Source organism: Mus musculus, chromosome 14 (genome assembly GCF_000001635.26).
Source record: "Mus musculus strain C57BL/6J chromosome 14, GRCm38.p6 C57BL/6J".
Classification (NCBI taxonomy): domain Eukaryota; kingdom Metazoa; phylum Chordata; class Mammalia; order Rodentia; family Muridae; genus Mus; species Mus musculus.
Genome location: NC_000080.6, coordinates 24,032,653 through 24,049,188, shown reverse-complemented (window position 1 = coordinate 24,049,188; position 16,536 = coordinate 24,032,653). Strand labels below are relative to the sequence as shown.

Below are 16,536 nucleotides of genomic sequence, written 5' to 3'. Positions count from 1 at the left end.
GGTTCACACTTCCACATCATCACCAAACCAGTTAGGACAGGAACTCACACAGGGCAGGGACCCAGAGGCAGGAGCCGATGTAGAGGTCATGGAGGGGCACTGCTTACTGGCTTGCTCTCCTGGTTTTCTCGACCTGCTTTCTTACAGAACCCAGGACCACTATCCCAGGATGGCTCCATCTACAATGGGCTGGGTCCTCCCCCATCAGTCAGTCACTAGGAAAATGTCCTCTAGGCTTGCCTATGCCCAATCTTATAGAGGCAGTTTATTAATCTTGGGGAGGCTCCCTCCTCTCAGATGACTTTATCTTGTGTCAAGTTGATATAAAATGATCCAGCACATAAATAAAATAAAAATAAAAACAAGGTAAGTTTTTTTAGAAAGTCCTGACATAACATGAGACAAGGAACCTCCAAAGATACCACTGAGTTGTTTCATGTTGGCCATCTACTGGTGGGCATGTGGCCAACCCTCAAGAGTAGTTTGTTTCCCCAGTAAGACTCCTTTGAAAGAAGCTAAATTTTCATTTGAAAGTGGTTCCCAATTGTAGATAGCTTCTGGGTTCGGGATGAGGGCATGTGTTCACTTCTTTCAGCTCTAGGGCCTCATCTGGTATGGACCTATGCAGACCCTGTGCATGCTGCCTCAGTCTCTGTGAGTTCATATGTACATCAATCACGTTGAATTAGAGGGCCTCGATTTCCTGATGTCCTCCATCCCCATGGCTCTTACACCTTTTCTGCCTCTTCTTCCAGGGGATTCCCTGAGCCCTGGATCCTGATCCCCGAGAGGAGAGATTTGATAGAGATGCCCAGTTTAAGGCCTAGTGTTCCATGAACTCTTGCTCTGTGCAAAATGTCTATCTGCAGGTCTCTGTATGTGTTGCCATCTACTGCAGATGGACACTTCTCTGATGACAGCCAATCAAGGCACTGCTCTACGAGTATAGCAGAATACCATTAGGAGTCTCTTTTTTTTTGCCACATTTTTTGTTTTTAGGATAGTGGTATTTGGTTTTCCCGTAGGTCTCTGGGTTATCTAGTCTCAGATTCTTGCTCACCCAAGCAGTGTGAGGAATGGGTTTCATCCCATGGAGTGTGTCTTCAGTCAAGGAGTTGAAATCTTTATTGGTCACTAACCACCTGTGGTGCTCAGCCCTATGTATTTCAGGAAAGGATGGCCAAATCCCAATGTACAACATAGTTCAGGGTCAGAGCAGGCATGGTGGGCGCAGTTGGTTGTTGTTGGGAAAATCTAGAAAACCAGTAAGCATTTCACTGCTTGTGTTAAAGCTGAGCCTGAATAAGTATTTGGCAGGGGTTTAGTTGGTGTTGGTGTTGGTGTTGGTGTGTGTGTGTGTGTGTGTGTGTGTGTGTGTGAGAGAGAGAGAGAGAGAGAGAGACAGAGACAGAGACAGAGACAGAGAGACAGAGACAAGCAGAGAAAGACAGAGAGGCAGAGATGGATAGAGACAGACACAGAAAGACAGACACTGAGAGACATAAACAGACACACAGAGACACAGAAACAGAGGTAGAAAGACAGAGAGACAGAGACAAAGATGCAGAGTCAGATACAAAGAGATACAGAGGGAGACAACAAGAAAGCTACGTGGGATTAGATTCAGGATGATGAGTCACACGGCCATCATAGATTTGAGATACACTAACTCCCCATCTCAATCACTATATATTTTGATATATCTGTGACTTGTTTAATTATTTATATACCATTTTCTCTGTAAGTAACTCACACTTTTGGACACAAGTCATAACATGTTTAAGGAAAATGTAAAACTCATACTACAAATGAGTGCCCAAATAGTTGTGTCATGGCTGAAGAGCAACCCTCATACCTACAGTCCCCAAAGGACAAGCTGGGGGCAGCGCAGCCAGTGAAAGGCTGTTGTGTGTTACTATAGACGTGGGCAGGTCAGCTCCTGAGACAGGACCTTGCAAATAATGGTTCCCTTCAGAAAGGTTGGAAATGAGCCCAGTGGTGAACACCCTTTCCCTGTGTGACTCACTAGATGCCTGGTGGTCACCATACCAATTTGCCAGTGAACCACCTGTGCCTTGAGTGTACCCTTCACTCTGCAGTCCCACACCTCCAACTGTAAAATAAGACTTTTGATTGGATAGCAACGGTTGCCAGCATCAGCATCTCTAACATTTTTTCCAACTTGACTCGGGAGGCTTGGCTTCCCCATTTCTCAGGTATGAACCTTCACCTGATGATGTGGGTGAGTTAGTGCTTGGTACTGCCAACTGCTTCTTCCACCCAAAGCACCTGCTGAGCACATGCCTTCAGACAACCTCAAACCTTTCTGTTCTTCCCACCTTCCTGGCTCCAGTCTGGCCCCACCGCGAGCCTCTCGTAGGATAACTGTCAGTTTGAAAAATAGGATTCCATTAAAAGATTACTGTCCGCCTCCTTACTCAGGCTGTAGGATGGAGTCTAGACTCATTTGATTTGGTTCCCGGCCACTTTCTAAGGAATGGGGAAGGGAGTAAGACGATCAGGAAGCTGGTTTCATTTGGGGCTTTGTGGATAACCTGGCACTTGTGCTCTGAAATGTTCCCACAGGCAGGTGGTCGGCAGGGGAGATGTCTGAGTTAAGCTATCACCTGCACCAGAGTCCAGCAGCATCTGGTCTGAAGCGAGTTCATGTTGTGAAAATGAGGCCAGAGGTGCAAAAGGTAAATTAGTAGGTGATTATGTGCTGTGTACAAGAATCAGTGCTGTAAGGAGCCCACCCTGGCAAGGTCTGAATAGAATTCTGTAAAGCCTTCCCAACTCCAGGTGTGGGAAGGACTTGATAAGAAGACATTCGGTTTTCACTAGATGTATTGCTGGGATAGGATTCATCATTAAACTGCAAACTGCTTTCTGCCTGTATAGCTTGGCCTCTTCTTAGCCTTTAAAAAATTATCTTTAGTTTTTTGTGTATGAGTTTTTTTGCCTGTATGTGAGATTATGTACCACATATGCATCTGCAAAGGCCAGAAGTGGGTGCCAGATACCCTGAAATTGGATTCATGGGTTTTGAGCCACCATGAGGGTCCTGGGAAGCAAACATATGTCCCCTGCAAAAGCAGCAGGTGTTTGTTAACCATGGAGCTGTCTCTCTACCTTACCATCCCTCCCCTCCCTTCTCCTCCTCTCCCCTTTCCCTTATTTTTCTTTCCCTCTCTTTTATAGAAATGAAGTTATTCAATATGTGGCCTTCCAAATGGATGGATCTAGAGGATATCACCCTGAGTGAGGTAACCCAATCACAAAATATGCACTCAATGATAAGTTGACATTAGCTCAGAAACTTAGAATACCCAAGATACAATTTGCAAAACTCATGAAACTCAAGAAGAAGGAAGATCAAAGTGTGGATACTTTGATCCTTCTTAGAAGGGAGAACAAAATATCCATGGAAAGAGTTACAGAGACAAAGTTCGGAGCTGAGACTGATGGAAGGACCATCCAGAGACTGCCCCACCTAGGGAGCCATCCCATAAACAACCACCAAACCTAGACACTATTGCATATGCCAACAAGATTTTGCTGACAGGACCTTGTTATAGCTGTCTCCTGTGAGGCTATGCTAGTGCCTGGCAAATACAGAAGTGGATGCTCACAGTCATCTATTGGATGGAACACAGGGTCCCCAATGAAGGAGCTAGAGAAAGTACCCAAGGAGCTTAAGGGGTCTGCAGCCCTATAGGAGGAACAACAATATGAACTAACCAGTACCTCAAGAGCTCCACCAATCAAAGAAAACACATGGTGGGACTCGTGTCTCTAGCTGCATATGTAGCAGAGGATGGCCTAGTTGGTCATCAGTGGGAGGAGAGGCCTTTGGTCTTGTGGAGATTCTATGCCCCAGTATAGGGGAATGCCAGGGCCAGAAAGCAGGAGTGGGTGGGTTGGGGAGCAGGGGGAGGGGGAGGGCATAGGGGATTTTGGAGAGGAAACTAGGAAAGGGGATAGCATTTGAAATGTAAATGAAGAAAATATCTAATAAAAAAGATATAAGAAGAAAGAAAAACAAAACTGAGACACATTTGTAATAAAAACTATATGGAAATGGGATTATACAATAGTGAAATGCTATATTAATGAAATGTATCTATAAATTATAGTTACTATGAATAGTGAAGAAAATCGGGCCATGGCATTTTCTCATCATATGAAATCATAGAGTAGTTATGTTTAAATAATTCAATTATGCATTTTTGCAGAAACGATACCTTTTCATAAATTAGTAGTAAATTAAAAGTGAAAAATGCATGGAAAGTGATTGGAGGAATATCAAGTCATCATACTAACACACCTATTGCCACGGTATTTTATCTCAGTAATCGTTTTCTTGATTGAAGTAAGTGGGCAATACTTTTCACAGCTGTACCAAAGCACCAGCAAAGTGTATTTCAGTGACTGATCTCTTCATCTCCATCTTTAGTGACTTGTGTTAAAGACTGAAATTGGAGCTACCATGGCTGTACGAGAGGCCCAACAAGCAGCTGACTGAGACAGATGCAGATACTTACACCCAACCAATGGGCTGAAGTCGGGAACACCTGTGTTTGAATTAGGGAAAGGCTGGAAGAAGTTGAGGAGGAGGGTGACGTCATAGGAAGACCAGCAGTCTCAACTAACCTGGACCCCCTAGGTGGGAGATGGGGAGGTAGAGAGGTAGAAGGTGGGGGTCAGGGGTAGAGGGTAGGGGGTGGGGTGTGAGGACATCCTCTTGGAGACAGGGGGAAGAGGAATGGAATGAGGAACTGTCAGAGGGCAGACCAGGAGGGGGATAACAAATGGTCTGTAAAAATAATTAAAGATATTTTATTTTATAATTTATTATACAATATTTTAAAAAATGAAATGAAAAAAATTAAAATTACAATGATATTCATAAAAAAATGTGGCCTTCATGTCTTGTTTCTTCCACTTAGAATCACACTTTGAAGGTTCACCCCGACATCAGCCTTCCACTCACGTGTATGGCTGAAGAATAGCATTCCATGGCACACTGTCGAGATGTTGAGTATTTTCATTTGTTTGTCGGTTAATTGACATTTTGATTGCTTCCTGTTTGGGGGAGTAACACTGTTGTTTCTATTTGTGCTTACATCTCTGTGTGTGAAAATCTGGGTTTTAATTTTTTGGGATTTGTACCTAGAATTGGAATTGCTAAGTCACAGGGTAATTCTGTGTTCAACTTAAAAACAAAACATAACAAAAATTCAAAACATTTTCCATAGCAGTTGCACCACCACCCACCAGAATGCAATTGGGGGTTCTAGTCTCTGCCTCCTGTCCCTCTACCTGGCTCTGCAATATGCCCTCATTCATCTTGTCATCCCTCTGTCTGGGAAGTGATATTTCCTTGTGGATTTGATTTGCATTTTTCAAGTATGCATCTGGGCCTTCCCAGTTCTCTTGATTCCCCCAGTCTCTGCTTTATCCACACATCAAAGGACAGAGATGAAGAGTTCTAATCTGGGAGAAAGGAGTTCTCTAATGTTCATTCCTATTATGACCAAAGTGAGAGAGGCTTGTTCAGGTTCACTGTGTAAACACTACATTTAACGCAAAGGGACAAGAGAGTGTGTTTAGATAATACGAAACACTATGGCAGAGAAGAGGTCATAGAAATTCAGACCCAGCTCATTAAAATGCACTAGTAAAAAATGAAGCAAAATCCGTGTTCCTGTATTCCCACCCTTGACTAAACACTCCAATGGTTTGGCTAGTACCCGATCTTACATGTGCTATGGTTTCTCCTATGTGTATGTTCTTATGGTAAATAATTTGCAAATTAGAAATAGTAAGAAATTAACAACAGTATCTAATAACAGAAACATTTATGCTGATACCATGAAGTCATGACATGTAAACACAGTCCCTCATCTCTCAAAGTATCTTCACATACTGTACTTCCTTCTATTCCCCATCTTGGGATAATGTAAGATGAGAGGAAGCTTATGTCATGTGATTAAGTGGGGTGGATGACACGTATGCTTTGATTCGGCATATGGCTACTCTGGAGGGGTTATGAGAACAGAAGCACTGGAATGCCAGGCTGTTGATCCTAAGTTACGGATGGGGGATTAGTACTTATAGCAGGAATACATTGAGTAAAGAGACCATGCAGGTCCTAGGCAGGATAGAGACAGATGACAGGAGCACTCATGCCACTCGGAACAGCACATAACTTAAAGCCTATGAACTATTTATTTCTGGAATTTCTTACTTATTACTTCCAGACTAGAGTTGAATAATGAAAACTAAAACCAGGGGAAGCAGCATCTCAGGTAGGGATGCAGAGAACCCTACGGTGTCCAGAGGATGCTGTGTATGCACACTGCTGATTACGTAAACAAGCACAGTGGTTCTGAAGGGCTCATCCATCCCTCCTGTCCCTGCCCAAAGGATGATGTGCAGCCAACTCTGGTTGGCTTAGGTCTGGTCCCTCAACATGGCTAGGCCAAAATCTGCACTGACTCTATGGCTATCCTGGGTAATTGTAATTCACAGAACAATTGCATTTCATTACTTTATAGATGATGTGTCAATTTTAGAACCCAGGGGGCAAGTAACATTTCTTTTTAAGTCTCTGAATCCTTAGTGCTTGGATTATAGATAAATGTTTGTTGAAGGTTTCCATTCACTTATACATCTATTAATACACCATCCATATGTCTTGCCACCCATGTGTCCTATCTATCTATCTATCTATCTATCTATCTATCTATCTATCTATCTATCTATCTATCTACTCATGCATCCATGCAAATATTTAATGATCCACTCATTCACCCATCCACCTATGTATCCATCCACCCATCCATTCATCTTCCATCCATCCTTTCCCACGCACATAATCATACAAATATTTAACTATCAATCTATTATCACACATCTTGTTGGGAAAGCTGGAATATGAAGCCTGGTACATACTACAGCACTCATGTATCTGACCACTATGTTATGGCCCCTGTCTATGTGAATTTTGCATGAGTTGACTTATGGGACATAAAAGTTGGATGGCACAGAATTTATTCAAAAGGTCTGCTGTTCTTGGTGTGAGTCTGAATTATCTGATTTGGCCACAAGCAAGCTAGACAATCAGAGTAAAGACAAGAAGAGTTTTAGGGACACATTTGGCCATCTTCATCCTGTGTGATCCATGACCTTGTTCCCTTAAACCAAGGTCTCTCTTCCAGCTCCCTTGCTACCCTCCTCCTAAGGGACTTTGTGTCCACACCCACTGCTATAGCATTGAATAGCTGTGTGGCTGTTTGGAGACATGTAAAAACAGAAACTGGAAAAGCTTCTGGGATTCAGGTGTCAGGACCCCAGGGGAGGTGCAGGATGCTGCAATAGATACGATGCAATTTGCTCTGCAAGAGTTCATTGGTAGCATGGTCCTTAACGTGGGGATATTGAGACCTTTAGTGCTTAAGGGGAACTCACTGATGTCCCCTTCTTCTGTCTTCTGTATTTCAGTGATACTGCTCATTCTCCAATGGGCCACTGAGGTTTCACCCACCATGAGAATTTCATAGTGCCGTGCATTTGAATTCCCAGAACTGAGTTAAATAATAATAAAAAAATTAAATAAGGTACCCATTCCAGATAAACTCTAATAGAAGTAGAACATTTACTATTATGCAAGGAACCTTACTATTAAGCTCCTAGACCTCTAAAGCTTTGAACTAAGCTACAATAAGGTGTTGGTATAACTTATTTAATGGCTCTACCTATTGTCTAAGCTATGGAAGCATGCACATCAGATCTCCAGCTGAATGGAAAGGAGAGCCTGTCTAGTCCTTTCATGGGAAAAAAGATGACTTCTTGACTTTTAATCACGTGTGTGATTCTGTGTCTGTGTGTGGGTGCACATATGGAAGTACAGGTTCTAGTGGAGACCAGAAAAGGGTGTTGGAGTCCCTGGTGCTGGAGTAGCAGGTACTGAACTCAAAGTCTTCTGCAAGACCACACAGTCTCCTTTCCAGTTCCCAGTCCTCGAATTTTACAGGGAGGAACCAGTGAGGATCAGGGAAGGAAAATAACTTGGCCTGAGCTAGTATTTATAGCTAACAAATATGAGAACCAGAAAACCAGGCCAGGCCTCTGCTGTGGACTTTAGAGGTGGGGTTCTTTCTGTGAGTTCAGGTGGCAGGTGTCCATGGCATGCATCTCCTAGGGAAAGCCATGCACCAAATCCCTGCCCTTCCCTGGCTCTGAGCTCCAGGAACACCTGCTAATCAGTAGCCTAAAACAGATAGCTCAGAGGTGGTGGGGGTCAGCTAACCCTTGCAGTGTGAAATGCTTTCATGGAAGGAGGGGATGGGGACAGTACTAATAAGGGCAATGATTTATTGAAGACCATTACTAGCCAGGCACTCCAAGCCAATATCTTTACACCTGCCACTTTTGATTACTCAGCTCTCTTAAGATCTGTTAGTGCCCACTGACAGATGATTCTGGGTGGCACTCTAAGCAAAGCAAAGCAAAGCAAAGCAAAACTAAACTAAACAAAGCTTTCATATACAATGAAAAAAAAATAACCTGTGAGATAGGCCAGATATTTTAGACTTTAATATTTGCCCTCAGGTTTTCTACATGGGTGAGAAACTCACAGTGTAGCCAAGATGGCTCACTAGTCACAGGAAATGTGTGCCCTCTTTTATGTTGTATGGAATCATTCAAGGAGAGGCTGCAGTGAAGACTCCATTAGAGTGGGTGAAGCCATGCGTCTAACATCCCAGTCAAGGGACTTTGAGCACAGATGATCAACACTACTGCTAAGCCTGGACCATTAGGACTTCTCATCACCTCTCCTCCGCGGTGCCTGGAGAAGGCCTATGTAAACCTGGCCTGTGATAAAGGGATGAGAATGCCTTATTTACACTGTTCATTCAACACTACCACTGCACTCGAGTCTTAAACATTATTAGGCCTTTTTTGAATAAATAAAAAATAGCCTACTGAATTTATATTCAATGCAATTTTTTAAAATTAGGTATTTTCTTCATTTACATTTCAAATGCTATCCCAAAAGACCCCCATACCCTCCCTACCCCCCCACTTCTCTACCCACCCACTCCCACTTCTTGGCCCTGGCATTCCTCTGTACTGGGGCATATAAAGTTTGCAAGACCAAGGGGCCTCTCTTCCCAATAATGGCCGACTAGGCCATCCTCTGCTACATATGCAGCTAGAGACACGAGCTCCCAGGGTACTGGTTAGTTCATACTGTTGTTCCACCTATATGGTTGCAGACCTCTTTAGCTCCTTGGGTACTTTCTCTTGCTCCTCTATTGGGGGCCCTGTGTTCCATCCAATAGCTGACTGTGAGCATCCACTTCTGTGTTTGCCAGGCACCGGCATAGTCTCACAAGAGACAGCTATATCAGGGTTCTTTCAGCAAAATCTTGCTGGTGTATGCAATGGTGTCAGCGTTTGGAGGCTGATTATGGGATGGATCCCTGGGTGTGGCAGTCTCTAGATGGTCCATCCTTTCGTCTCAGCTCCAAACTTTGTCTCTGTAACTCCTTCCATGGGTGTTTTGTTCCCAATTCTAAGAAGGGGCAAAGTGTCCACACTTTTTTTGGTCTTCGTTCTTCTTGAGTTTCAATGTGATTTTTAAAAGTGATTTATATATTTATGATTTTTATGTGTATGTGTGCCTTCGCACAAGTTTGTGTGCACCATAAGAATGCTCACAGAAGCCAGAGAAAAGCCTCGGATCCTTTGCAAGTGGAGTTATAGGCAGTTGTGAGCAGCTATGTGGGAGCTAGGAGCCGAAGCAGCATTCTCTGCGAGATCAAGAACACCGCTTACCTGTCTGAAGCACTGAGCCTTCCCCAGCCTCACCGAATGTGTAGCCTAGATACAGGTAGTGTTTGTTTTTGGCACTCTCTATTATTATCATGTTTACTTGTCATTGAGCTTTTAAAAACATGATGACTATTTCAGGGGCTCGTGGGTCTTCTGTGATATTTTGAGAGAATCACCGTCTGAAAATCACTGGGAAAGCAGCATGTGGGACTTCTCTTTCCTTGTGGGACTTCTCTTGCCTTGGTCTTAGGTGTTGTCGGACCCAGACCTTCAAGCATGCTGGACTTCTCTGCCACTGAGCTGGGTCCCTAGCCCCTCCTTCTAGGTGTTTCTAGATAGTTTGCTTTTTTTAAGTGTGTGTGTGTGTGTGTGTGTGTGTGTGTGTGAGAGAGAGAGAGAGAGAGAGAGAGGGAGAGAGAGAGAGGTAGCATCCATCCATTCTTTGTGAATGTCTGTCTATACTGCACTAAGCTGCTCTAGTTACGGCAGGTTTAGGACAGATACATTTGAAAATCTTGGTAGGGCACCACTCGTTGCCTTCTTTAGAATATTCCAGGCTATTTTCATTTTTGTTTTCTTTCTCTCATATAAACTACAGAATACGTTTGTTTAGTCAAAAGAAACTGGGCTGACATTTGGTCAGAATTGCTTTGAATGAGAATTATAAAACCTCTACACCACTGAAGGTTCATGCTCAGGACTAGGTAGCTTCTAGTTTATTTAAGCGTCATGGCAATTTCTAAGCAGGGGATTAACACGGTTTTCTTTTTAGAACATTCTTGTACTGTACTTATAAATTTACTCTTATATGAGTTTCTTTTTAAATCCTTTTTATTCATATTACAAATGACATTTTTTTCTTCCAGAATATTTTCTTAATCCTCTCTGGTTTGTACAAGAATCTATTCAAATGATTTTTTTTTCTCTCCTAAAATTTTTTGGGTATATGATCAAATCATTTGAAAACTAGGCTAAATTTGCTTCCTCCTTTCTAATACACTTTCCTCTTATTTTTTCCTTGTCTGATTGCATTGGCTCAGACTTCCAGAACAGTGTTTGACAGTGAAGCTGGTTGTTGTCAAACTCTTTCAGTGAAGGCGGGGGAGCTTGCTACAGGAGTCTTCTGGGGAAATGCTGCGGCCCTAACCAGGAAGGCCTTCTCGAGGAGCTGGGGAGATGGCTCAGCAGTTAAGAGCACTTATAGAGGACCCAGGAGGTTGGGTGTCTGAACCCATAAGATGACTTGGTCACTACCTGTAACCCTAGTTCCCAGGGATCTGATGCCCTCTTATGGCTTTTGTGGGCACTGTATGGCTAGCCACTCAGGCAAGACACATACACATAAAATAACACTTTTTAAACATTTAGTTTTATGTATATGATTTTGCCTGTATGTATCTATGAGTAGCATGTATGTACAGTGTCAGCAGAAGCCAGCTGAGGGTGCCAGGCCCCCTGGAACTAGAGTTACATATAGCTGTGAACTACTGTGTAAGTGCTGGAATTGAACCTGGGTCCTCCAGAAAGCAGCCAGTGCTTTTAGCCACTAAGCCATATCCTCAGCAAATAAAGTTTCCTTTAAAAATAGGCTTCTCCTGACCTGCATCCTGTTTACCACATCATCTGTGACCCTCACCTGAAGTCGCCACATGTGTCCTTAATCTCTGCATCCAGGAATTCAATTGACTGAACATAGATTCTCTAAACATATTCTCAAAAAATTTGTATCTGTACTGAACACTGATAGACATTATCTTGATTTTTCACTTTTGCAACATTCATATGTCTGGGCATAATAATAAACTATGTAGACACACGTTCAAACATACAGGTTCTGTGCACACACATACCTTACCTTGCTCTCTCCCTCTGTTGTTTCCCTCAGCCTATGTGTGGCCTGTCACACAGGTCTGTGGAAGGAGCAGATCACAGATCTCCTCAGACTGCCTTATTTGGAAGATGTTCTTTGCAATACCTGTCCATCATCTTTCACAGCCCTTCCTGTCCAAAACTGTCTCCTGTCAGCTCAGGACCCTTTCATCCAGACCCCTGTGACTGTGTCTTTCCCCCATTGTCACTATGCACATATGGAAAAGGAAGTCTGGAGAGGCTAAGAGACTCGCTCAGCTTGTGAATGGCAGAGTTGGGTTGCACCACTAGCTTATGGTTCTTTCCACTGGGCTATGCTGCTGCTTAATTGATTGTTCCTTAGAGCAGCGGCTGGGAAGATTTTCCACTTTGATAATGGACTATGACTTTTCTTCAGAGATGCTGGCTGAGGGGCAAAGAGGAGAAGACATCTTGTCCCCAGAAGGTGCTCTTAATTTAGCTCTTGCCTGCAAAGAGTAGACTGTGAAAGTTGGTAAGGCAGGGAGGGCTTCCAATGGCAAGGTGGTAGTGTGACAGAGACAGGACATGCAGCAAGCAGCCTGAAATGCAGGCCTCCACTGCTAGTGCCTCTGGAAACAGTGGTACAGATTTGGTGACATTGGAGAGAGTGACTCTGACCTGACACACTACTCACTGGGTACTTGGTACCTGCACACACAGCTTTGTTCTAGCTGTTCGGTTGTTCTATGAGAGATTAAGGGACTCCCAGCCTATCTCTTCAGGGGTCTGTGTTTTCAACAGACAAATAACGTCACCTACTGTGTAATTGTCCCCCACCCCTTTCAATTGCTCTCTAGCCTCTGGCACAAGTTGGCTTTAATGACCTTCAGAAATGGAGCCTCAGAGATGCAGGTCCTTCCTATGTGTAGTGTCAGAATCTGGGATTCCAAACTAGAGATTCGGATATCCACACTCCCCGTGGTATTCATGGATAAATACAACAGGGGGCCAGTTCCAACAGGACAAAATGAGAAGAGGCTACCCTGCCCCCAAGGTTAGTGGGGAGGGAAGAGGCCTTAGGAAAGGCACCAGACAGAGAGCTAGGTCACCAAGGAAAGCGTAAACAGCTTTGCCTGGCTGCAAGGAGAGAAGAGAGGGATTAAAGTGAGGCTCTGCATTGAGGCTAGCTTCTGACTCAGCAACACTGAAGGCCGTGCTCCTTGAGGGGTGACCTTGGCAAAGGACGATGCCAGTAAAATGTAGCCTACGTGTCAGCAGCAGCCACTTGGGGCCAGGCTGGATTCTAATCTCACAGAGATTTCACTGACTAGCGTTTACTCTCTCCTCTTATTCCCCAGCCTACTTCTTCCCCTAGACTCTGTCAAGCTTATGCACCATCCCGGCTCCTTGCATGCCTTTGCAGGCTTATCTGCCCTTACAAGTTTCCAGAGCCCACCAAACGGTCCGTGAAGAAGAGTTCCTTAATGTGGATATCTGGCAGGAGTGTCTCCCAGCATCCTGGAAACCTGCAGGTCCAGGAAGATACAGAGAGAGCCCTACTGGTGACTTTGAGTTTCCTTGTCCTGGTATAAGATCTTCCTATACCACTAACTCCTTCTCGAGGGAGCTAAATGGAGTGGCCACCCTGCTCACAGCCCTCTGTCACATGCTTCAATGTCACTATCAGACTGGAAAATCTTGCAGGGCTCTGACTTTCCAAAGACTCTGGCTGCCTTCCATTCTCCTCTCCATCAGTAGCTCTTTAACACGCAATCCAATATTCTGGTGACTGTCGCTGTGAAACTGCACCTGGTGTCAGCTGCCTGCCCCTAATCCCTGTCAGTCTCCTGCCCTGCTCAGAGCTGACCCAGCGCTGGCCTCCTGTGGCTAGATCTGAAAATGACTTGGCCAGAAAGCAGCGGCTCATCTCTACAAAGGGATGAAAGGGCTAAATGCGAAACTGCTGCCTGTAGGAATCTGGATCCTTTTAAACTAGGTGACAAGTGATCGACAAACCACACACAGGCCTTGCAAAGGTGAAAACCCCGTCAGAGAGCATCGTGACAGGAAAGGGTCCTGCCAAACTGGAAGTCACAGGCTGAAGATTATAGAATGATAATGTGCAGGTCGGCTACCCTCAAGTTTCCTGAGGTCAAGGGTAGCAGGATCCCTAACCACAGCCCCTAACCTTTAATTCATGTGTGCTCTGGCCCATGAAGGCACATGTGCTAGAGGTTGACAACAGGGTGTCTCCCTCTCTCATTTCTAGGGCCTTTCACTGCACTGGAGCCTCCTCTTTCTCAGCTGGATTTGCTGGTCAATGAGACCCCCTGGATCCACCTGTTCCCCCCCCCCCCCTTCAATGGTGGAGTCACAGAGGAAAACCACGTGCCTGGCGTTTTCTGTGGGCACTGGGGTTCTGAGCACAGGTCCTCATGCTTGTTCGCCAGACACTTACCCTTATCTGCTGAGACATCTCCCCCAGCCTCTGCTCAACCCTATCCCAAAGAAAAAGAAGCTCACACAAGCATTATGAAGCCCCATTGCACATACGTACATACATGCACTTGTACATGCATGCATGCACTTGTGTGCACATACCCTGCACACATGGACCTGCTCCTCACTTCCCCAGTCAACTTCCTTTTTACTTCTGAGACAGATGACGACCCTGCGAGGCTATGCTTGGTGAGTATGAATAGTTTATTCAAAGGGACAGGGTTCTGACAGATGGGCATAGCCCTTGACCTGACCTTCAGAAGAACTTCAGTTAACGCCTGCTGTCACCTTACACTCGGCTTGAGAAACCAAAAATAGCATCTCTTCTTGTCACCCAAAGAGTTTATATCACATGCAGGAGCATCTCTATCTCTCCATCTGTGCACCCCCTTCCTCTTTGCACACTGCTGTTTTCTTTCCTCTTCTGTCTCTCCCTCTCTCCTCCCTCCTTTCCCTCCCCTTCCTCTTCCATACCATCATCATCCTCATCTTTTTCTGACTCCGTTCTCCTCTCCTCTCTCTCCCTTGTATTAGTGAATATTCTGGTTGTTGTGACCAAATGCCAGACAAGAAGCAGTTTGAGGGAGGGGGGGGGGGCTCTGTCTTGGCTCACAGTTCAGGGGGATGTGTCCCATCGTGCCCTTAGGGAGGGAGCAGGGTCCTTCTCACACCAGGGAGAGGGGAGGGAAGCTGGTGCTCAGCTCAAGGGGAAAATGGCTTTCTTCTTTTTATTCAGCCTATAGACTGGTGCCGCCCACAGGCAGAGGTGGTCCTTCCTCCTTAGAAAATCCTCTCTAGAAACCACTGCAGACATGCAAAGATGGCTGTGTCTCCTAGGTGATTCCAAACCTAGTTGAGCAGACCATGAGAATAATCACCGTACCACCTCCCTCTTCTCCCTTCCTTCTCTTCATCCTATTCTCTCTCCCCATTTCTTTCTCCCCCTTTCTCTACTTACTTTGCTTCCTTCTTAAATTGAAGAATGCCAGTTTTGTCCCCATTGTGCAGTGAGAGTCTTAGAGTCCAGAATTGGTCCTCACGTTAAAAGGCACAAGTAGAGACCCTCCAACACCCTTCTTCCTCATTACTTTTTCTGTCTTCTCATTCTCTCTCCTTTCTTGTTCATTCTCTTACTCTTTTTTCTTGCCCAGAGAGCTTGTCACATGTCTATGTGACTCTCTTCTCATTGGACCTGAAACCTTCGGAGGCAAGCACCCCCTTATTTCTCCCATTGCTATTTCTTTAGCTCACGTTTTTCCTGTGAGCACTGACCCCTTAATTCTAAGGGGGAGTATCTATATTCTTGAGAAGTGGTTCTTCTCGCTTGCCTTCCTGGGACACATGGTTTAGGCCCTTGGGAAATGCTAACCAATACTTTGCTGAGAATTTTGGTTTTAAGGGGTCATTTCTAATTGATTTAAAAAAGAAATATGAAGAAAGTAAGACAGAAAAAAACATAAGCAGGAGACATTGGGATGTGGGTTATAAAGTGTTGATAGAAAGTTCTTGCATGTGTGTATGTATATGTGCATGTGTGTGTGTAGTATGTGCATGTGTGTGTTATGTGGTACATATATGTGTTTTTGTAGTATGCTAATGAGAGGGATATGCATTTCTATGTGGTATATGTGTGATATATGTGTTTGAGGTATGTATATGATAGGTACACGTGTATGCTTGTCTTTGAAAGTATTCATATGGTACTTAGGATCTAAGGCAAAATTAGGCTCATTAAAATGTTTGCCGACCACCTGTGTGTAGGCATGTCTACACAGTCCTTAAATCATCCTCATTTGGAATGCCCTTTCTTTGCACAGTAACAAGCCCACAGTAATGATGGAACTGAGGCTGGAATGCTAATGAGCTGTGCTGAAGAAATGATGCGAGAGCGTCTTGTAGACTGTAATTAACACATGGCCTCTATTATATCCTATCAGCTTTCTATCTGCTTGCTGACAAGTGATTCCCCCCAAATAATCATGCATCTTTCAACATCTCCACATGAGCGCTAATTGCAAAGAGTTCCTGCCTAGAAAGGCCACTTGGAGCAATTTGAGGACAATTAAACGGGCACAAGCAGCCGCTGAGCACAGTTACCTGGTCTTGAACACATGGTGAGTGAGATGTGGCATGGGGAATGAGGTTTTGAGCAGTCCCCCAGGCTGCACCTGCCTGTTGTCCACTTACGTAACAATCCTACAGCCACGGTAGATGCAGGGGAATGGAGGGGGAATGGACTGCACACATCTGAAGATGGTCAGAATCGAAGGGGTGGCCAGGGCCAGCCCTGGAGAAAGCTGCCTTTGTTGTGCAGCTTGTATGCTTAGCTTTGGCTCTGCTCCGCATCTGCCCTTACTGCACAGG

The 16,536-nt window shown here is 44.6% G+C and overlaps 1 long non-coding RNA gene across 4 annotated transcripts in view; it reads left to right on the top strand.

The window, feature by feature from the left end:
• Positions 1-4,552, top strand: part of Gm31392 — a 29,131-nt gene extending 24,579 nt beyond the window's left edge. For all 4 annotated transcript variants that reach the window (XR_003951211.1, XR_874403.1, XR_383254.2 and 1 more), the window contains 3 exons: positions 2,587-2,699; positions 3,202-3,266; positions 4,457-4,552. This is a non-coding gene — a long non-coding RNA (predicted gene, 31392). The remainder of the gene's footprint in view (positions 1-2,586; positions 2,700-3,201; positions 3,267-4,456) is intronic.
• The last annotated feature ends 11,984 nt before the right edge of the window (positions 4,553-16,536 follow it).